Source organism: Gambusia affinis, linkage group LG16 (assembly GCF_019740435.1).
Source record: "Gambusia affinis linkage group LG16, SWU_Gaff_1.0, whole genome shotgun sequence".
Classification (NCBI taxonomy): domain Eukaryota; kingdom Metazoa; phylum Chordata; class Actinopteri; order Cyprinodontiformes; family Poeciliidae; genus Gambusia; species Gambusia affinis.
The window spans coordinates 1,115,129-1,138,642 of record NC_057883.1 but is presented as its reverse complement, the minus strand read 5'-3'; positions in this window follow the sequence as shown (position 1 = coordinate 1,138,642).

Here is a 23,514-nt window from a genome sequence, read left to right as displayed (position 1 = left end):
CATCTGTTTTTTGCATTCAACAGAAAGTAAGTGTCCAATGATATCATGACCTCCACAGTTACTGGTTAGTTTAGTATTTCAGTCTTGTTAAACACTTCAGCATCCTTTGACTCCACTGGTCCATCATGTTAACTAACAGACTAGCTTAGTGGGGATCCCTGGAGCTTTTTATAGAGTGTTTTAGAGAAAGAGAAGTTTCAGTGTCAGTATAAATCATGTCAGATTCTACTGATATAATATGAGGGCTCTAGTCTGGCCTTGCGCGTTGTTTTTTTTAAAACTCAGATCATTAGAATTATATTATATTATATTATATTATATTATATTATATTATATTATATTATATTATATTATATTATGCAGATGACATTCAGAAAACTCCACTCAAATATCTGAAAGAAATAACAAACAAGGGAAAGAAAACAAAAACAATGTATGGTAGTTTAATGACTGCAAGGTCTTAGCTAAGGCACAGCGACCAGATTGGAGAAGGTCATGACTAGCCTTGTGCACGCTGACCAGGTTGTATTCATTGGTACGCATAACTCTGCTGATAACATTAGAAGACTGATTAATATTATATGGACAGTCCAAAATAAACGTTCAGCCAGTGTCCTTTCCCCTCCCAAAGCCTTCTCCTTGTATGAAAAGGTGTTTGACACAACACTAGCATGTTGTCTTATGTTTCAGAGTATTAGAAACATAAGGGTTTGATCCAAAATATGTTAGCTGGGTCAGACTGCTTTACTGTAATCCTAGGGCTTCAGTATTAACAGATTACATCATATTGCATGTCCTACAAAGCAGGACAAGGCAGGGCTGCCCACTGAGCCCACTGCTTTTTGTTCTAGCCCTTTTCACATTTATCAACAAGAAGCCATTGTCAAGAAAACCCAAGCTCATCCCATTTCTCCCTGCTGGAGCTTTTAGTTTAGCAGTAACAATACATGAAGTTACTTTTAAAATTAATCACATAAGTAACATCCAGACCCAATAATCAAACTTCAATATAATCAATCAGGTTATGTTTGTCGTGTGTTATCTCATGCAAACTTTGCTTTAATTCTATTTCTTTTTTATTTAATCATAAAAAAATCATAGTCAGGCAGAGAGAGTGTTGCCAAGGCATAAAAAAGGAACAACAGGCTTCCTGCCAAAAGAGGAAATGAGTGTCCAGCTTGCAGATTTATAAAAATGGTTGAGACTATTCCTTATTTCAATGGATAAACTTTTTTAAATAAAATTTAAAACTTTTGAGTAATTTAATAAGACCCAAAGCAACATACTTTTATTAATACTGTTCTACTTGTCAGAATAAACAACTGTAACTTTGGTATCAATTAGAAAAATGGATAATTCTTGTTTTCTTTTCAGAAGAATGCCTGTAATTACTCACATTATAATTCTAATAAGAGTAATAAGTTATGGATATCATAATATTATAAATGAATGCTAAATCAGAGAAGCTAAAGAAGTTATAGACATGATTTTGACATTGAACTTGGTGGTGGTGTAAAATGTGTAACTTTAATTAAAGATCACTGATGTGTTAGAGGTAGTTATCAGGTAAAATACTAGATAATTCCTAAAGAAATTTAACCGGGGCCTGCCAAAGTGTGCCCGTCGGTTTGGATCCAGCATTCTGTTGCTAAAAATGAACATCAATGCTAACCTTAGCTAATAAATTACGAAGTAGCATGTGGAGAATCACAAGAATGTTGACTGCCATGGACTTGCACCATTCAGTATGTTAAAATTAATGCATAATCTAAAATTAGCCAAAATGCTAATGTTAACATGAATGCTGTCAGTAGCATGTGGGGCATCACTAGAATGTTGTCTGTAATTGACTTACTCCATTCAGTATACTAAACATGGCTAATAAGTAAGAAAAATAGTTAATAGCTTATTTTAGGTAAAAGGCTAATGCTAGGCAAGGCAGTGAGCACGAGTAAAGTTTTTGAGTGCAATCATTACAAGTTTTGAGAAGAAAGACGTGAAGTTCTGCTTTCAAAATAAAAATGTGAGCAAAAGTGTTAAGTTTTGAGAATAAAGGATATGTAATCCTGGTTTCAGACTGAAAATGTGTGTCCTTGGATTATGGCAGAAAAATTCCCCATAACTGAGCCCCACTATAAAAGCCTTGTCTTTTCAATTCAGAGTTGGAGACACAAGAGTTCAGAAACTTTTTCTTCTAACCTGATGGCCAGGAAGAATATTTGTTTCAAAACTTTTAAAGTGTTCTCTGGAGAACTGCTACAAAGTGGTCTGCGTACTCTGCGTTCCTATAGAGCTCTTAGAACCCTCTTAACATGCGTACCTATTCCTGACAGACCCTACGTACTGGGGGTTCTGCTGAGATCCTCCTCCCCCACCTGCCAAAAGAGAACAAATGTTTTCCTATATTTATATGAATACAAAATAATCATCCGATCTTAGTCTTTACCTTGATATTTGTGCCAAAAGTGAATTTCTATAAGAAAAAAATAATAATATCTGGGTTTATTTGAGTCCCTCAGAAACAGGATCTTGGGGTTCTCTTTGGCTGAGTGTTAATGCCACTCAGCCAAAGAGAACCTAAAGAAGAGCCGGGTGTGAGTATCACACCCGGCTCACAATAATGAGGGCATAATGGAAATGCTCACTATCTGGGGTAGATCTGAGTCCACATTAACCGGTTAGAGCACAACTTATCGGTGGAAAAGCACCTTAAGTGTTCTTTTCACTGGAGCTAAGAGGCTGACCCCAACTCCTAAAAATCCACCCCACAACATAATCCTCCCTCCACCTTACTTTACACACATTGCAGTCAGGCAAGTAGTGTTCCCCTGGCACCTGCCAAAACAAGATTCATTGGATTGCCAAACAGAGAGGCACCATTCATCACTAGAAAAAAACATATCCACTGTTTTCCAGTCCAGCGGCAGCATGGTTTACTCCACTGCATCTGATCCTTTCCATTTCACTTAGCAATGTAGCGCTTGGATGCAGCTGCTCAAAAACCTCTCCATTGAGCTCTTTATGTACTTTAGCTTACTGCGGCTATAAAAAGTATTCCCCCCATGTGTGTTTTACCATTTTTATTGCTGTTACATACCTATCATGGCCAACAAAGTTAGACTTTTGACAAAGAAGATGTAAACCTAAAACATAATGACAACTAAATAAAAAATATTCAACATAAAAATCAGTGATTGCATAAATATTCACCCCCTCTGCAGTGAATGATGTAATTCATCAGAGGTCTAGCTAATTGGTGGTAATGCTTTCACAGTGAGTGCAATGAGAGTGTTTTGAAATGATTGCAGTAGGAAGACAGCTGTGTCTGGAAGAGTTCACTGGACTTACTAGTCATAAAAACCTTTCTTTGATAATAATCAATTTGTGAAAGCAATAAAAGGGAAGAGAGGGAGAGAGACATTTAAGAAGCATTGTTTAGGTGGCATGATGTTTGGAGGACTGTAGCTACTGATCACGCAGGAAGTTGGTAGCCTTTGCATCCTCTAATCCTGCTTTGATTTTAATGTGGCCCACCACTTCCTAGATGAATAGCTGTTGCTCTAAAAGACTCCCTCAATGTTATAATACCACCAGCACCTGACTGCGGAGGGAGAAGTAGTGATGAAATTTACCCACAATATCTTTTGCATGTGGCATCCTCTCATGGTACCATGTTGGAGTTCACTGAGCTCCCTTTTCTTCCACTAATATTTGTAGAGGCAATCTGCAGGCCTACAAGGTGGACGTATACTCCTGTGGGCATACGTTCAGATGGCAAGACCATCTGAACACAACCAGTAGACCCAGTAATTCTTTGAAATAGTACAGGCTTCTGTTGTCTTACCCCAGGTCCAAAACTGAATGGATAGTATTATCAATCCTTTCCACTTGGGGGTGCTGCAGACATCAGCGTAAGTAAAGTTTGAGACTCTGTGAACCTGGACTGTGGTGATTTGATCTTTCTAATTACTGTAAACTCAGAGAGAGAGGATTTAAACAGGCTAATCTGCATTTAAGCTCAATCTCATAAGTGCAGTCTGGAGAAGCAGCAGTTTTAATGTCTGTTTATACTTTATGACAACAGGTTATGATTATCAGCATCAGTGGCGTCACAGACAGTAACACAGTCAGCAGGTGTTGACACACTGGTGACCAAAGCCAAGTCTTACAGAACAGTAACATTTCTATGTGTATAATCTTTAATCCAACTTGCTGTCAGTGAGCATTACTCGGCAAGTTTATTTATTTTTTGTTATTGTTTTACTCAGTGCATGGGTGCGACATGTCCACTGGGTGATCAAACAAGACAAGCAACAACTGGACAATAAAAGGCCTCTCCAAAATGTCAAATTTTGTCACAAGTCATAATGCCTCAGATGTCACAAGTTATGCCGGAGCATGCCATTGAATGCAGGGATGTTGCATGATGTTATCAGTGCCACTATGAAGACAGTTAATTACTGAAAACATATTTTGAGTTTTTCTATATATTGCGTAACCCAAGTGTTCATAAAACTTATATTTGACATGGGGCGTTCATATTTTTGTTCACTATAGATACATACAAATTCAATAACTGAAGACAATTATCAATCCTAGTTACCACTTGTTTCACCCTCAACATCCACATCAACATGCATCATGGCTTCTGGACCATCAGAGTCAGATTCTGGATAAAACATGCAAGCCTGAACTGCTTCTGCTGGAATACCTCATTCATTTTAATTTTCACTGAATCCATACTCTGATGTGGGAGAGGGTCTTTGGAATGGATGCTATGCTGGATGAATGACTTTAAAATCAATGATCTGCATATTATTGAGGAAAAAAAAATACTTAAACAAGAGTCTGGATGAGAAGAAGTAAGGAATATATTAAAACCTTTCAGGGTTTGACAAAAAAAAAGTCAAAGAAGTCTATCAAATCTGTTACAGCCAATAGTTGATTCTGACTACCTCATAGGTTCTGTAATAAATTGAGACCATTTTGCTAGCTCTTCATCTACAGCGAGGCCCTGGTTAAAAAGGTGACCCAGAAGCCAAGCTCTTAATTTAGCAGGTTTACTAAAGGCTCACACACCTTTTTATTGGATTACAGCTGATAACAAACACTGCTGCAGAAATCATACAGTAACAGAACTATAAACTACATAACCATATGAAACAATATGAAATGCAAGATTTGACAAAGTTCCTTGCTTGGTGGGTTGCAATAATAATAAAAAAAGATCTGCATAAAATAGCCAACTTTAAAGACCTCAATATACAATTAGCTGTCCTAGCTGTTGCCTGACCTACAGTAATATTATCAGTCCAACCATGCCCTCTAGTGGGAATTCAGAACAGCCGCCCCCCTATAACAGTAGTTGTTATGTAACTCCTATGAGTTCCTACCTTCTGGGGATGTCGTCTTTGGCTCATCATTATCCGGTATCCCAGGTAACTGGACCAACTGGGTGACAGATTGGACATAAACTCTTCCTTTCACCTTTATGTCATCTGACCTGACAAATCTTTCTCCATTATGGTGTAGCTAGATGCCACTTTAGTGTAGCAAGATAATACTATGGTGTAGATTGATAACCTTGCTTGTGGAAGCTGCAGACCTGCATGCTGTAGTGAAGGTTGCTGATCCCTTGTTTCCTGAAGGGGTTGAACTGAGTTTTGTTTTCAGCAAAAATTTAAGTAATGATTTTTGTGCAGCTCCTCCAGAAATGTTATTTTTGTTCAGTTGAGCACCTGCTATGGCTGACTTGCTGGCTTCTGCCACTAAACTGATTTTTGTCACTCCTCAAGTTGTGAGCTTGACTTCTTGCGCCCTCCTGGTAGGTGACGTGAACATTGTCCTGTTCAGCCTTGTGGACAGCCTGCAGCTTCTGCTCCAGAACAGTCAGCTCACTGTTGTGCTCGTCCTGCAGCTTCCATGTCACATCCTAAAGAGCAGTGCACAACTCTTTTTCCCTCTCCAGGCACTAGGAGACACTAGGACAAGTGGACAGAACAAGCAGTTCCACTATACGTTTGTTTAAATAGATCTTCCATACCTTCTGGGGATGTCGTCTCTAGAAGGTATGCAGTCACTGCCTTTTCAGTGAAGTGACTTGCAGTTGCAGAGCATGTGGAGCTGTTTGTTTTTGCTATCCAGCACTGCTTGGAGACTCTTGAGCTCCTGCTCCAAATATAGAATGTGAGAGTTCTTCAGTTTCCCAACATCCATCAGCTTTTTCTCCTGCGTGTGGAGCTGTATTTGCAGGTAATAAGTCATAGAATGACTGAGCTGAACTCACTTAACCACTGATAATGGAGCTCTCTTCTGATTCATCTTCTGATGCAGAGCGACTGCTGCTTCAGGCCCAACATCTAATATAGTCTTTGATGTCAGAAGTAATTTACTGCTGAATTCACATGCTAGATCAGGGGCGGGCACTCCTGGTTCTGGAGGGCCAGCCTCCTGCAACTTTTAGATGTATCTCTACTTCAACACACCTGAGTCAAATAATGATGTCATTAGCAGGACTCTGGAGAACCTGACTGCACTTGGGAGGTGATTCAGCTATTGGATTCAGGTGTGTTGGACCAGGGAGGCATCTAAGAGTTGTAGGACACCGGCTCTGAGTAGCAGGAGTGCCCACCCCTGTGCTGTCGGACTAAATGCTCTCGTCTACCAGCCATGTAATGTGAATCTTGCTGTGATAACATTGATGAGAGCCCAAACGCAGAGCGTGACTGGTCTCGGTGTACATACTTAACGCCTGCAGATGTGATATGCTCGCACTCTGGGATGTGTTACTTACAGCCAGCATTTCCTCAGCCATAGTAGAAGGCTTCAATGTAGGAGGTAAAGTCACATGGTAGTCCGACAAATGTGAGGGCAGTTGCCTCAGCCTTCTCTGCTCTATTAATCCGATCTGCTTGTCCATAATCTTCCCTGTTGTGATCTAGATCCAGCTCGATAGACCATTGTAATAAATTGAGACTGTTTCGCTAGTTCCTCATCTACAGCGAGGCTGTCATGAAATGGTGTTGTGGTGGTGGTGAGGCAAACGCAGCAGACCCAGATGATGTGAGATGAGGAGTTTAATGAGAAAAACCAAACAGAAAACAGTCCACAGACCTGGCAGCACTGCTGAGCGGAAGGCTGAAGCTCACTACAGGTAGCAACAGGCTATACGAGGACTCGACATACATTCACGTAACAAGACGTACACAGACTGACACTGACGTAGCAAGACGTTCACTGACGTAGGACCCGACGAAGACAGACACACACAGGTGACACTAAATACACAAGAGGGTAATCAGGGAACGAGACACACCTGGGGACTAATCACGGGGAGACAGGACAACACAGAGACTCAGACACACAGGAAACTAGAAATAAACATACAGAAAAACACAGAACACAACAGTACCCCCCCCTTAACGGGCGGCTCCCAGACGCCCCAAAAACTGAAATACAACAGGGTGGGTGGAGGGGAGATGGACGGGGGGCCAGAGTCTATGGAAAACGAAAAACAACCTATCAAATAGGTGGAGACACGAGGGTCCAAAGTCCAAAAAACAAAAACAAAACAAACCCAACTCGGTGGGCGGAAACACAGGAAGGCGGGAACCAAGGAGACGGTCCGGCGGCCGTCCGCGGCGCAGGAGGCGGGAACCACGGAGGCTGTCCGGCGGCCGTCCGCGGCGCAGGAGGCGGGAACCACGGAGGCTGTCCGGTGGCGTCCAGCGCAGGAGGCGGGAACCACGGAGGCTGTCCGGCGGCCGTCCGCGGCGCAGGAGGCGGGAACCACGGAGGCGGTCCGGCGGGCGTCCGCGGCGCAGGGGGCCGGAACCACGGAGGCTGTCCGGGCGTCCAGCGCAGGCGGGAACCAAGGAGCCGGTCCGGCGGCCGTCCGCGGCGACGAGGAGCACAAGGAGTCTCTAGGGCCGCACGGGGGCGGCGACGAGGAGCACAAGGAGTCTCTAGGGCCGCACGGCGTGACGAGAGCACAAGGAGTCTCTAGGGCCGCAGGGGCGTGACAGGAGCACAAGGAGTCTCGGGGGAAGCACTAGGAGTCTCGGGGGAAGCACGAGGTGTCTCGGGGGAAGCACTAGGAGTCTCGGGAAGCACTAGGAGTCTCGGGAAGCACTAGGAGTCTCGGGGAAGCACTAGGAGTCTCGGGGAAGCACTAGGAGTCTCGGGAAGCACTAAGGAGTCTCGGGGAAGCACTAGGAGTCTCGGGAAGCACTAGGAGTCTCGGGGAAGCACTAGGAGTCTCGGGGAAGCACTAGGAGTCTCGGGGAAGCACTAGGAGTCTCGGGAAGCACTAGGAGTCTCGGGAAGCACTAGGAGTCTGGGGAAGCACTAGGAGTCTGGGGAAGCACTAGGAGTCTCGGGAAGCACTAGGAGTCTCGGGGAAGCACTAGGAGTCTCGGGGAAGCACTAGGAGTCTCGGGAAGCACTAGGAGTCTCGGGAAGCACTAGGAGTCTCGGGGAAGCACTAGGAGTCTCGGGAAGCACTAGGAGTCTCGGGGGAAGCACTAGGAGTCTCGGGGGTAGCACTAGGAGTCTCGGGGGAAGCACTAGGAGTCTCGGGGGAAGCACTAGGAGTCTCGGGGGAAGCACTAGGAGTCTCGGGGGAAGCACTAGGAGTCTCGGGGGAAGCACTAGGAGTCTCGGGGGAAGCACTAGGAGTCTCGGGGGAAGCACTAGGAGTCTCGGGGGAAGCACTAGGAGTCTCGGGGGAAGCACTAGGAGTCTCGGGTGAAGCACTAGGAGTCTCGGGGGAAGCACTAGGAGTCTCGGGGGAAGCACTAGGAGTCTCGGGGGAAGCACTAGGAGTCTCGGGGGAAGCACTAGGAGTCTCGGGTGCGCCGGCTGGAGCGGCGGCAGGAACGGGCGCGGGTGCGCCGGCTGGAGCGGCGGCAGGAACGGGCTGGTGCGCCCGGCTGGAGCCAGCGGCGCAGGAACGGGCGCCCGGCTGGCGCTGAGCGGCGGCAGGAACGGGCTGGGTGCGCCGGCTGGAGCGGGCGCAGGAAGTGTTGCTGGCGGCTCCGGCTGCGGAGGGTCTGCTGCTGGCTCTTGAGACGGCGGAACGGGGGTGGTGGATCGGGAGGACAGAGTTTGGGGTCTGGGAGGCAGCGGTTCTCCAGCCATGACAGCTAGCGCTGCCTCACGCTCCCACTCTGCCTCCCTCTGCAATGCCACCAGCTCAGGAAGCGGAAAACGTGGAACCCAGTAATCCAGCAACAGACCCAACCGGATGGCGAATCCAAGCCGTCTTGTCGCCGCGTACGGCTTGGCCATGGCAGCCTCATACTCCCGTATGGTCTCCAGTAATTCCTGCGTTTCATCTGGGTCCATGGTGGTTTGTGCGTGCCTCACCGTTCAGCTTGGTCGGGTCCTTCTGTCATGAAATGGTGTTGTGGTGGTGGTGAGGCAAACGCAGCAGAACCCAGATGATGTGAGATGAGGAGTTTAATGAGAAAAACCAAACAGAAAACAGTCCACAGACCTGGCAGCACTGCTGAGCGGAAGGCTGAAGCTCACTACAGGTAGCAACAGGCTATACGAGGACTCGACATACATTCACGTAACAAGACGTACACAGACTGACACTGACGTAGCAAGACGTTCACTGACGTAGGACCCGACGAAGACAGACACACACAGGTGACACTAAATACACAAGAGGGTAATCAGGGAACGAGACACACCTGGGGACTAATCACGGGGAGACAGGACAACACAGAGACTCAGACACACAGGAAACTAGAAATAAACATACAGAAAAACACAGAACACAACAGAGGCTCTGGTTAAAGAGGTGACACGGAAGAAGAGCTCTTAATTTAGCAGGTTTACTGAAGGCTCACATCTTTTCATTGGATTACAGGACAAGCTGGATGGGTCAATGTAAATATAATAATGCAAACATAACATATTGTAAATAAACATGCAATGACTACGTCATATACATGACGTTTAGCTCACTAAATTAGCTTATTATCAGTGACACTGATAAATTACACTGCAAACTTACTGTTGTAGATTCTATCTCTTTTAGCCTCTTTTAACTGTTTACACGCACACACTGCAGCTTACATAACCATGTTTATGTGTGACCAGCAGTCATATGTAAACAGACTGAAACTGATTAGACAACCCTTTAGGGAGGGTACAGATTACAGAGAAGAATAAGAAGCTATCTTCGCACTAGAATCCCTGTTTCACTTGGTGTGCTAATGTGGCCCAGCGCTGGACGGTGAATGTAACTGTATTTGATCCATTTGTATGACATGTATGGCTTGTAACATTTGATAATTGTTCAGCATTAAAGTATGTTTTTATATAACCAAATCTCATTATTTCTCAAGGGAATTTATGCTGAGGGGTTCTGGTCGGGTCCTGAAACTGGTTAACGGACCTGGCGGAGCACAGAGATAAAAATGAATGAACTCCAACATTACAAAAAAGAAACGGTCATAACAAGCACTGCTGCAGGAATCACGCCCTAACAGGACTATAACAGGACTATAACAGGACTATAAACAACATAACTACACCATATGAAACAATGTGAAATGTTTTCAGTCGCATACAAAGTTCCTTGCCTGCTGGGTTGCAATAAAGAAAAAGAAGCTCTGCATAAAGTAGCACTGTTTAAGGACCTCAATGTACAATTAGCTGGCCTAGCTGTTGACTGACCCAATATTATCAGTCCAGCCATGCCCTCTAGTTGGTTTTCAGAACAGGTTTTGGTCAGCAGATTTTGTAACACAAAGTTGTCAGAGTTTCCAAATAGAGAGAAGAGTGGCTTGATTTTCACTACAGGTGTGTAGATCATCATCAGTCATGAAAAGTTAGCACAGAGAAAAAAAATACAAATGGATCAAAGGATGATGCAGTCCATGAAGTACTTTGAAGTCTTTTGTCTGAGAGGAGTGCATCATTGCAATCAAAGATGGACTGCAGAGATACCTACCAAAAACCTGCTGAATTTACATCAAAGTTTGCAAGGTTGATAATATTCTGTAAACTGGAAATTCCTTTTCCATGAGATGGTAAACGAAGTTGTTAATTCCAGCTCTCATGACTTCACAACAATGTTCTTTCTTTGTCTGATTTTCTGTCTTTTGGGTGCCACAGTGAGACATTCACTTCCTGATGCAGTGGGGTCTGGTCGATTTGGAGCACCTTCACATTTTTCTGCATCATATTCTGGATGAGACAGAGAGAAACAGGAAGCAGGGGATAGAAGATAGTTAGGATATGCAGAAGGCCTAGAAGGATAATCTGTTCTGTGACCAGTCTGGTCCTTTCTCCACAATATTTGTTTGCATCTGCTATCTTTTTCATTCATTTGTTCATCCAACACTTTTGTTTTCACATGGATCTCTTAAAACATGTTCTATGTCTGTCTACATGTTCTAAGTCTGTCTATATATATATATATATATATATATATATATATATATATATATATATATATATATATATATATATATATATATATATATATATTACTTAGTTGAAGTAAACCAGTAACTTTAGTAATAAAAGTGGCAAGTGTTCTATTCCAAGAGGAAGCAAAGGTGTTGATCTGTGTGCAAACATGGCCTGATAATTTAGCAGGCCTGGTTGCTGCAGTGGGGGTGCTTTTAGCAGGGTGAGGTTGGGATGGGAAGTCTGGGAAAGTCCTAATGACAGAGCAGCAGCGAGACGAGAAACAGAGCCATAACCATGAATCACATTGTAATTAATGACCAGGTTCCCTTGGTTCAGACTTGTTTGACGGTAAAACAAAAGCTATCTGGACAATGCAAGCAATATTTACACACACATTAGTCAGATTAAGAAAAGCAGGAGGTTGGGGTTAGACAGGTGTGTGGGGGTAGGGTTAGGTGGTGCTTGTGATAAGAGTAGGGTAGAAACATGGCCAACAGGTAAAGTAGAGATGGAGCTAATGAAGGAGTGTTGAACCATCTGGTCATAAAGAGGAGGGTCAAAGGTCTTTCTAATGATAGCCCTGATGTCAGCACATTACACAAGACAAAGCGTAACAGCCAGCATCAAGACATCAGCATCAATCAAATTATGCTGTTGCAGCCTGCTTTGTTGTGAACTCACCTTTCAATAAGTCAGTTAGCCAGTTTATTATAGGAAAGATAGCAGAGACTAAAATTATACAACCAATTAAAGCAGTTAATCAAGTGTCAAATAGTGTCAGGTGGTTCACTAACTCTTGAAATTCCTTTAGCACAAATTATGGAAATAAAAAGTTCCCTTAAATTGTGTTTTTACATAAATTACACAGATAGACACACGCCAACACACCACCACACACGCACACACACCCACACACACGCACACACACACACACGTACACGCACGCACACACACACATTCCTGTTAATTTACCAATTTTCTTTGTAAAAAAATGGAAGAATTTTTTTTCAAGGTACCTTTATTTCCTTGATAAAGGTTTTCTTCATATTTCTTACTTTTACCCTGTACAACACATCTGAAAAACACATTACTCTGTTGGAACTGGGAAAGGGTAAAAGAATGCTGCCATAACCTGACTGGATGAGAGTAACTTTAACCTTTAACTTAATACTTTGTTGAAATAACCTTTGATTCAATGAAGTTGCTGGGTCGCATCACAGATGGAAAGCAGGAGGATCTATGGGTGATGGGTCTCATACAGTGATGATTAGCTGAAGCAGAGCAACGACTTTGTGTTGGAGACATGGCCATTAGATGATTCAGGTGAGTTGGAGAGAGGCTCCCATTTGAATTTGTAAATATTTTAAATATTTTAGTAAAATATTTGAGTTAGTGAAAAATCCAAGCATATGGAAAATTGTCTCATCTCAGAAGGAAATAGGAAAAATATTTGTACTGCACCAGTATAACCAACACTGAATTATTCTAGACTGATGACAGATTGTTTAAACATATTTTTTCACATCTTCACTATGAAAAAACACAGGGATACTCCCAAAAATTGCTAATTCTTGGAGCTCTCAGTCACAGCAGTTATGTAGCCAGCAAAATTATTTAACAGCCAAAGCAAAGATTTTCAGCCTTCATTAACAAGGTATATTGTGCTGTAAAAGTAATGCTGCACAACAAATGTGTTTGCCTCAAAGTCTTCAGTTGCCTAAAGAACAGCAACCACAAATGTAAAAACCTCTCTTCTCTCCACTACTGACAAACAAAACGGTCTTCCGTCACAGCCAAAAGAGCCACACAAAGCATTTTACATTTTATGTAAAACAAGCTTGTAATGATGCGGCCCAATTAGAGGCCTTGACACCACCAAAAGGAAGGAAGTGGATGCTGAGATGTAGGTGGAGCTAGAGCTGCACAAGCAGGAAGTCCTGATAGGCGTGGGAACATGACTGATGAAGGCTGGGTGAGGTGTGGATTCTGGTGAATAACACACACACACACACGCACACACGCACGCCTCCCCCCCACACACACACGCAAACACGAACACAGCACACCCACCCATGCACACCCACACGCACACAAATACACGCCTAAACACACTCACACACCAGAAGTTTTGTGAGTCGACAGCAGTGTAAATCAAACCATTAGTTTCATCTGTAAGCTGTGTGATCCAGGCTTTTGTGTTGAGTCTCTAACACCCAGCAGTATTTTATTATATTCTAAGAAGATTTCTTATTTAAGTTTCTTCATAATTACAGAAACTTAATTATAAGTTTCAGTGAACTTATAATTTACAGAATGCTGGCATGAATACTCAGACATGCTTTTATTCTTGAACAGAAGCAACTAGAAGTTCACACCATGACATTACATGAGGGTTTCAGTTGGCTGTTTAACAGCATTTCTGGATTCTCCTAACATTTATGGCTTCCAGGTCTCTTACCCATTTTACAAAAGGTTGTTATTTGTTTTTGACGACTTTCCAGGTCTGGATAAATATGGAAAGGCAAAGTACAGCACAGGAAAGTACTTATGTTTGCCAAGCTGTATTCCTCCCTCAGTTGTCTAAGTGTTGCATCAATTCTCACATCCCTCCTTCTGTCCTCAGTTGTTCCATCCATTCCTTCATTATTTACTATTTTTTCCCTTTGTTTATGAACAGATGCATTTATAAAAGTTATCTAAAAATTACATTTCTAGAAACCTGAGTGTGAAAAATAATGGATCTCGAGTAATGGATTTCCAGAATAAAAGGATTGCCTCTTTTACTCTGGAGCCATTACAGACACATTTAAAAGTGTTTCCTAAATTTTAGGCTATTTTGTCAGCAAGTTATTTTTCAAGCTGCAATGACTAGAGTTTCATGCTAAACTGCACAGCAAAGCAAAAATGCCATTGTCAGCTTTACCCACGCAAAGCCTCACAGGTGAGTGAGAGCTGATGATATTCAAGGGGATTAGTGGGTGGAATTTTCCTTTGAGAGGAGTTTCCACCCACGGCGGCGCTCTTGTCACATCCCACAGACTCACTGCTATTGTCTGGGCCTCACAACCAGTAGTGATAGCCTGAACACTCCACGCTTAGGCAAGATGGATCTATTTTCAGGCCTTATCAGAATAGAGCTGCAGAAGGTATGCACGCTGTCTCCTGCTACTGCAGTGTGTATGTGCTTTGATTGTAATGTGACAAAAGGTGAACTAGTTTAAGAAGTATTAAAACAATGCAACACAGTGTAATAGGTAATCATTTTACTCATTTTGAGTTAAATGTTCTGTTTTGTAGTCAGTTCTGCAAGTGCTAACATGCTGACTGCTGACTGGGGCAGCAAAGCAGACATGGAAAAGAAAGTCCAGCCATCCCTGACGTTAGGTGCTGAGAGTTGTATGATCTTCTTTGTTGCCATATAACTAATTAATTTGCTTACATGTGTAAAGATTTTTGGTGTCTAATAGGACACGTGAATTTTCATGAATAATATATAATAAAGAATAACATATTTTATTAATGCATGAGAATTTATAAAGTATATTCATTCATTCAAAAGTTGCAGGAGACCAACCCCTGAGGTCAGGAGTGAAAGATCTCTTGCTTAGACCCAATGCAAATCAATGACTAAACCTCATCAAATGTTGACCTTTGGATGCTTGTAGGATTTGGTACATGACATATGGCTAAGGTTGATATGTTTTAAAAAAGTTCCCAATTTTTTTTCTCCGCTATACAGCTATCTTGAGTAGTTTCTGTTTGAAAATTTAAATCAACTTAACTGTAAGATAATCTGTCAATTGCCTCATGTCCATTCTACATGTCCCAGCTTACATACCCAACGCTGGTCTAGATGTAGACTAAATGCTGTCAAAATTCAATCATTCCCTCTGAGGACATTTTACCATTCAGCTGTAGAAGTGAAAATAACCTAGAAAATAAACCTCAAGTCATTAGTCACAGGATCTGCTCTTAAAATAACAGCTCACATGAGAAGCAAATGCACAAAACAAATCATTCCTCAGACAAACAATGTAAGAAACACAGAGCTGGATTGAGCACAAGCACATGCAAAATCTAGCTGCGTGGTGAGATAAAATTGTGATTTGATAGAAAATAGAATAAGTGGCATTGGGGGGAAGCTCCATTTGATGTGGATTTCCTGTTTTATATAAGCTCTTCCATGTCTCATAAATCTATTAATACCCCCCTTTGTGGTGTGAATGTAACAAGGCCTTCAAATACACAATTTTCCCTGCATTAAAGACTGTGCTGCACGTCCACATGTGAGTTATATGGAGCTGTTTGTTATCAGCAGGAACCCGAGTCTACATGAGGGAGGAAATGTTACTGATTCCCACCATAACTCAGCACAGACCTAATCAGTTATGGTAGCCTGATGAATGGAAGGCTTATGGTCCACACAGACCTTTGCCGCAAGCTGCTAACAATAAGTCAAATTGGTATATTTCACAATTATAACTGTGCTAAAAGGACTCCAAAAGATAACCAAATGCATTCCCGCCCTCTTTAGCATCACACATGTGGTTTTGTGAAATGAAAGACTCCATGTCTGCACACACAAATCTAGCTATCACTGTCACTGTAGTTCACAGTCAGACTTCCATAAGAAAAGTCAGCATCGGCAAGAAACACCAAACAAATTCAAATACAAATCAGAACACCTGTAAAAGCCTGTATGACAGGCTTTTACTTTGAAGGCTTTCACTGTGAAACTACTGTGGGGGGGGGGGGGGGGGGATGCGTAATGGGAGGGTCAAAAATAACAAGTCGAGTTACCACTTGATTATAGGGTATTATTAGCCAAATAATTCTTAGGTATTTAGTTCTATGCATACTAATCTTATGAGGTGACATTAACGAACAGATAAATGAGTGAATTCATTTATCTGTTCGTTTATCTGTACAGAATAAACACAGATTGATTCTCTCCAAAACATGTTTATAAACAACATAGTTTAATTTTACAGTTAAAAATGTCAGATAATAAACTCTGTAATTAATATAGTTCATTGTTCAACTAAAAAATAATAATAAGCAACCTGATAAATTGATAAAATAATGGATGATTAAAAACAAAGAAAGTAATAATGAGGAATAATTGAAATGCTAATGAAATAATGAAAAACAGTAGCACAATAGAGAAACAATGCATCAGCATCACAGTTCAGCATGGATGTGTATGTCTAAGAGCCAAAAAGTGATATGAAGAATTGGGAATGAAGACATTAGCTTAATGGCTAAAAGAAAAACTATCTGGTTAACTGACAAGCTAGCAAATAGAAAATAGTAATGGGAGGATCATTTGTTGAACTGACACAAGCACATTAGTCGTTAATAGTGATGAGTGAATACAGGACTACTCCTGCCATCAATATACCTTCTGCAGTCTTTAGGGTAGAGTCACTCATGTGGTCTAATTGTTTGAAGGATTTTGAGATTTTATATTCTTTCTTGCTGTAACCTCAAAATATTTTTCTATGAAGAATGGGTAGTAGAAAAATTACAATTTTATTCAACTAGTAGGGTATACTGATACATCCGACTCATGAGATCACAGACATAAAATGATAGTTTGATTTGGTTTAAGATACAGAAATTTGCTATACCATGGGTCTTTCACTCCAAAGAGCTTTTTTTTTTTTTTTTTTTTTTTTTACAAACTTCACAAACCCCTTTATAAAAAATTAAACCATGCTTTTTACCATCAGATATTTTTTTTTTTTTACAATGAATTTAGATTTTAATGTGAAACTTTTTAAATTTACTCGTCAACATTCTCTTTGACAATGTAGTGACCACTTTTAAAAGTTTCAGTGTATGATCATTTTCTCACTTTCAGGTTAGTTGTAATTTTTTCTTTGAAATATTTATGTTAACTTAAGGTCTAACGGATATTTTCTTATATTTTCCCAAGCTCAATGGTGCCTTCACCTGCATCCGAATAAGAAGTGTAGAATCACATTTTGTTGTCCTAAGCACAGTTTTAAAGAACAAACTATTACTGGTTTCAGCATTACTGCAGTCATGTTTACTTTTTTTTATTTGGGAGGGTCTTTATTCTTTTTTCTTTAATAATACCCAAAGGCATAGATTTGTGAATTTTCTTTTAACAGACTTTTTCGAGTCCTTAAGATTGTAAAAATGAATTAGTTAAATGCAGTGTAAGACAGTAGAAACTGTAATTCCTACATTTATTTACATCTATTTAGTCTTACATACAGACTAATACATGGCATAACAATGGACAGCTGTTATGTCCCCATGTGTACTTTAGACTCATAGGGACTAAATTAACCAAAATACAAACACATAAACCCACATTCTCACGTACTTGTATAAATAAAAACATAATTTGTATATATGAAAATTCTGTCCTAAAGACTGTGAGCTCATCCTATTTTGTGTCATGTAATGTAAAGATTATGCATTTTGCAACTGCACAATAAAATCTTGCACTGCCTTTTTTGTAGAAGCTTACTGATAAAGTAGATGGAGTAATAAAACCTACAATAAAATACTGGCAGCTGAAGACAACAGAATTTTACTGCATATGTAGTTTCATCACTGAATTTACTTTAACAGTAAACTACTATGAAAATTAATCACAGTGCTGAATATGTAAATTTACAGTAAACTACTGGCAGCTAAATTCACCAGTATTGTACAAGTTTTTTACAGTATCTGTACTGTATCTACTTTAACAGTAATCTACTGTCAGTAAATTACAGGACAATTACAGAAATTTATGGTGTGGCTGCCAGTATTTTATTGTAAATTTACAAAATTATTCTTAGAGTGACCCCATTTACAATCTTCGTCTTTTTTTAACCACAGAAACTGGAGTTTTTTGCGTGAAGTTCACAGTCTTCCCATTACTCACACTGCTTGTGTCTGAACATTTCAGGAACAATTCACATAAAAATTTTCAAGCTTGCTAATTTAACAAATCACCAGAAACTGAGAGGTGATGATTACCAACCACACGGCCAGAAACAAGAGCCAACTGCTCACCATTTTTAGCTGATGGATGCATCCATTCATTTTCTTTGACAAGCTGGTGAAAACATGTAAGAACACGAGTGAAAGATGCTATTACAAGGCAGAGAAGACAGAGTGAAGCTTGTGAATCTCCAAAAATACAAAGGTGGGAACTTCTTCTTTGAACCACAAAATGGACATCATGCATGAAAACAATTCCTTCCTCTGAGAACATCCTTCACTGGACTGGATGACAAAGAGATGGAAACAATGGCGGTGAGTGAAGTAAGTGAATTAGTACAACAGCTTCAATATATCACAGTCAAGGCTGGGGAATGATATAACCAAAGGAAAGAGATGGGTTAGCCTGTCAATGCCTTAGTTCACACTCTGAGCCAGAACTGAAGAAATCTTTTTCATTGGGTCAAAACTCTTTACCCAATGAAACAGCGATCCTTGTCTATCTAGTAGAATTTCTGCCTTTGATTTTTCTTCTTTGACCCCTTATGAAAAATCCACTCTCACAAATTTAGGGGTGAAAATAGACCCCTGCATTAAAATTTGACTGCCAAGTCAACAGTGTGATTAAGTCATATTTCTTTCAACAGAGGCGAACACAATTTTCTTTAGTTCTTATATCAACAACAGGATTTTTTATTTTATTTTTGTCATTAAAATGTTGAAATAACAATGTTTGTCGTCATTTTAAGAAGGAATGCTATATACTCTTGTAAGTTGGATAACTAGCAATATCACTGCTAAAGGTTAAATAGTATATGACACCCGAGAACAGCATGTTAGGATGCTTTCTCCCGATTGTTTGGGAAAGTGGGAGCTTGGGATGAGTAAATGTAAGTTCTCTTCATGTGTCTTTCTAAAAATGTTATTTCTTTATTTTTTTAAATTTATTCTTATACATATTTTGGCCAATTTCATGTGCCACATAGCTCAACCTTGAGTTTTTCAAGACACTTAGAGGAAAGAGTCTACCTCCGCTCCAGAGCTCTCAGACATGCAAAAGTTAATCATAAATCTTAAATCTTTGGCGGCTGATGTGGTGTTCCTTCAAGAGACTCACATTAGACCATCTTTTTTTTAGACATTTTTGAACAGAAGTCTCTGCCTTGTACTTGGGTAGACAAACTATATCAATCTTCATTTTCCAGCAAGATTTGTGGTGTTGCAATTATTACTTGGAAAAACATTCCTTTTAAACATAGTTTAACACTATATGATCTGAATGGCTGATGCGTCTTTGTAGCAGGATATCTTTATTCTATTCACTTAACATTGTTTAATATCTATGGGCCCACTATTGATGATTTAAAATATTTCAGAAATATTGCTGGATATTGATTTCTGAGAAATTGTCTGACCTTTCAAGCACAAATTTAACAGTTGCTGGGGACTATCATTTAATACTCGATCCCCATCTTGGATGGATTTGGTATTAATTTTAATTTTGGATTTTAAATCAAATATCTACAGTTCTACATCAGATCCCATTGAACCCAATGAGATCTGAAAGTATCCTATCAGCCATAAATGGCATAATTTCTCCCTCTTGCTCAATCTAGATTTTAAGATACTCAATGAAATACTTACAGAAAGGTAAAATAACTGTTCAAAATCCATTATAGACACTGATCAGACAGGTTTCATCCCATATCATTTCTCTTTCTTTATTGTTAGACATGTGATGGACATTAGATATCTCCTTTGATAAATTTTCTAAACAATCCTGTGTCTATGTAACACTTACAATGTGATTACAGTAACTAGAACACATAATAAGACCAGTGCTAGTTTCCTCTACTGGAGTAGTGAAATGTGTAGGTGTATGACCACAGACCAGAAAATAAGTTTAAACTGCGGGCTTATTATTTGTTGAAAAGAAATGGACAATATTACAAACAGTTGACGTACATTTAACACAGAATTCAATCCAAAATAGTTTTCCTGTTCTTTCAGAAGATTTTATTTAATGCTGTTTTAAAATTTTAATCTAATGTTAGGTGTTAAAGGACGTTATTTATTTAATAAGTTATAGGTCTATTTAAGTTTGAGTCAATACTGTTAATCAATTTTATTTACAGTTTCTTTTTCAGTTACTTAGTATTTTTTAAAAGCTCGAATTTTTTTAGTTTCCATCCATTTTCTTTACACCCTTTGTCCCTAATGGGGTCAGGAGGGTTACTGGTGCCTATCCCCAGCTAACGTTCCGGGCGAGAGGTGGGGTTCACCCTGGACAGGTCGCCAGTCTGTCGCAGGGCAACACAGAAAACAGACAGGACACACAACCATACACACACACACTCACACCTAGGGAGAATTTAGAAAGCCCAATCAACCTGACAGTCATGTTTTTGGACTGTGGGAGGAAGCCGGAGAACCCGGAGAGAACCCACCATGCACAGGGAGAACATGCAAACCCCATGCAGAAAGACCCCCGGCCGGGAATTAAACCCAGGACCTTCTTGCTGCAAGGCAACAGCTCTGCCAACTGTGCCACTGTGCAGCCTTTTTAGTTTCCTGTTTTAACCATTTTTTGTTTCTATTTTAAACCCAACAGACGATTTTACATTTCACACAGTGCAACAAAGAATATTGAATGTGGTTTGAGAAAAAACAAAACAAATAAACAAACAAACAAAAAAACAATAAGATACAACAGAAAACAATCCAGCATAAGACTGGTTTGATATTGATTCCCAATATCCAGCAGAGGGCATAGCTCCTGCTAGACAGCAGTGGTAAGAAAGAGAGGATAAGATGGGAGAGAGGACCAGAGTAAGAGAAATATGAGCAGTTATTAAAATTACTCTATGTAACTTTAATTTATATAATTTAACTTATACAAAAGACCCACCTGTTTGGAGTTTCCTTTGATTAATAACTGCAACATATTACATATCATGTAAGCAAAGGCAAATATTTTAGGTGCCTTTACTTGATCATTTTGATGATGACATTTGACAAATGTGATGTTTATTGCTTGTTTCATAATTGATTACTGTAATATGTTTTTTATGTGAAGCACTTTGAACTGCCTTCTTGCTGAAATAAGCTATACAAATAAACTTCACTTACTGGACTTCAACTTCACCTGCACACAGAGTAGATAAGAAAAAGTTAAAAAGAACCATATGCATGTTTTGATGTATACCATATAAATTTTTTTTATAAAAAAAAAATAACAGAAAAACAAGACCAGTGAAAATTAATTTGTGTTTACTCAACAGAGTAGCTGTCTAGCTGTAAGCCATTTGTTAAAACAAATACATTTTCAGTTTTTTCTAAGTTCACCTTCCTCTTGACATACTTCCTAATATCAGGCTTCTTCTGTGGGAACCAGATTTATTTCAATTTCTTTAGCTGTTAGACTTTCCGAATCCATACAAATTACCTGTTGTGATTATTTGGGAGCTACACCATCATTAGTCATGCCTGTGAAGAATAGAAGAGGAGCTTTGAACCTTTATTTACCATTGCCTTTCAGCTTCCCAATTATACTTTATTCATTAATGCCTTTGGACCGGAACATCAACAACCCAAATACACTGAGAATATGAAATGCGTGGGAGATATATTTTGGATTTGATCATGGATCTGTCTTGATCTAATGATTATCCTTTACAGGCTGATGGACTGCCAATGTAAACCTCAGAGTTTGGTGTAATACAACACAGAAATCCCAGAACAAGAAGAGACATCAAATTTAAAAACTGGTGTTTGCATCTTTTAGTTATTTTGAAGAATATCCTGCTGTGTGCCACACTGGGAACAATACTTGCCAATAGTCATAATGCTGGCGTAGATAGGTTTCTAGATTGGTGTGACTCCCATAAACTGCAGATTAACATTACACAGGTCACATTCTTAAAATATTTAGGTGTGTACATGGTGATGTTACATGGTGCACACATGTAGCAGGTGTGTGCAAAAGTCTCATTATCTTACATCTGACTGTTTGGTGTTTCCAAAATGACTGGCGAATCTGCTGGGTTCCCTTAGGCAGAAAGCCTTTTAACCAGTTTGAAAAATAAAGAGAACATGACTGCATTGTTTAAGTAGGATCATATTAGAACAGGGGTCTCAAACTCCAGTCCTCGAGGGCCGCAGTCCTGCAACTTTTAGATGTGCCTCTGCTGCACCACACCTGAATAGAATAATTAAGGCTCTGGAGAACTGATCTACACAAGGTGGAGGTAATTAAGCCATTTCATTCCAGTGTTTTGTACCTGTGGCACATCTAAAAACTGCAGGACAGCGGCCCTTGAGGACTGGAGTTTGAGACCCCTGTATTAGAATGTATGCATTTGAATCATCGATGAGCTCTTATAACTCAGTTGAATTGACATTTCTGTAACATGCTTTGAGATGTCATATGTTGTGAATTTGTGCTATATAAATTAACTAAATTAAACTATGTTGAATTTGGGGTCATGGTAGATAGGTTGCATTAATACAGTGTTTCTCAATTCCGGTCCTCATGCCCCCCAGCCCTGCATGTTTTAGTTGTTTCCCTTCTGTCACACACCTGGATTGAATCTTTGGGTGATTAACAGGCTCCTGCAGTACTTGGTGGCTGCAGAAGACATCATGCAATCATTTGAATCAGCTGTTCTGGTATAGATGCACATCTAAAACATGCAGAGCAGGGGGGCCTGAGGACTGGAATTGAGAAGCACTGCATTAATAAAATATGATCATCTGTTTGCATGACCTTTAACGTTTTGTGTTATTTGTATGAGTACTTAAGCATCAGCTTGTGTTTACACATTTGTTTGTATGCATTTAAGGGAGAGTTCAGTTAAGACACTGATGCAGTTTTAAATGTGGTGTGAAGACTTTTCAAAGTCACTGTTTACTTAATCCTTTAAAAGGAATGGAATAGTATATTTTTAAAAGTAGTAGTCCATAGGTTGTAAAAAATTTTTTGGGAATTTCACCAAGATGCACGCTTCCTGTCCAAACCCACAATAAGCAAAGCCTGCGTGGGAGAGCCAGCATATCTGAATATTTCTATGGGGGCCATATTAATCCAGAGATTGCTCTCATGAAACCCCACAACTACAAAGC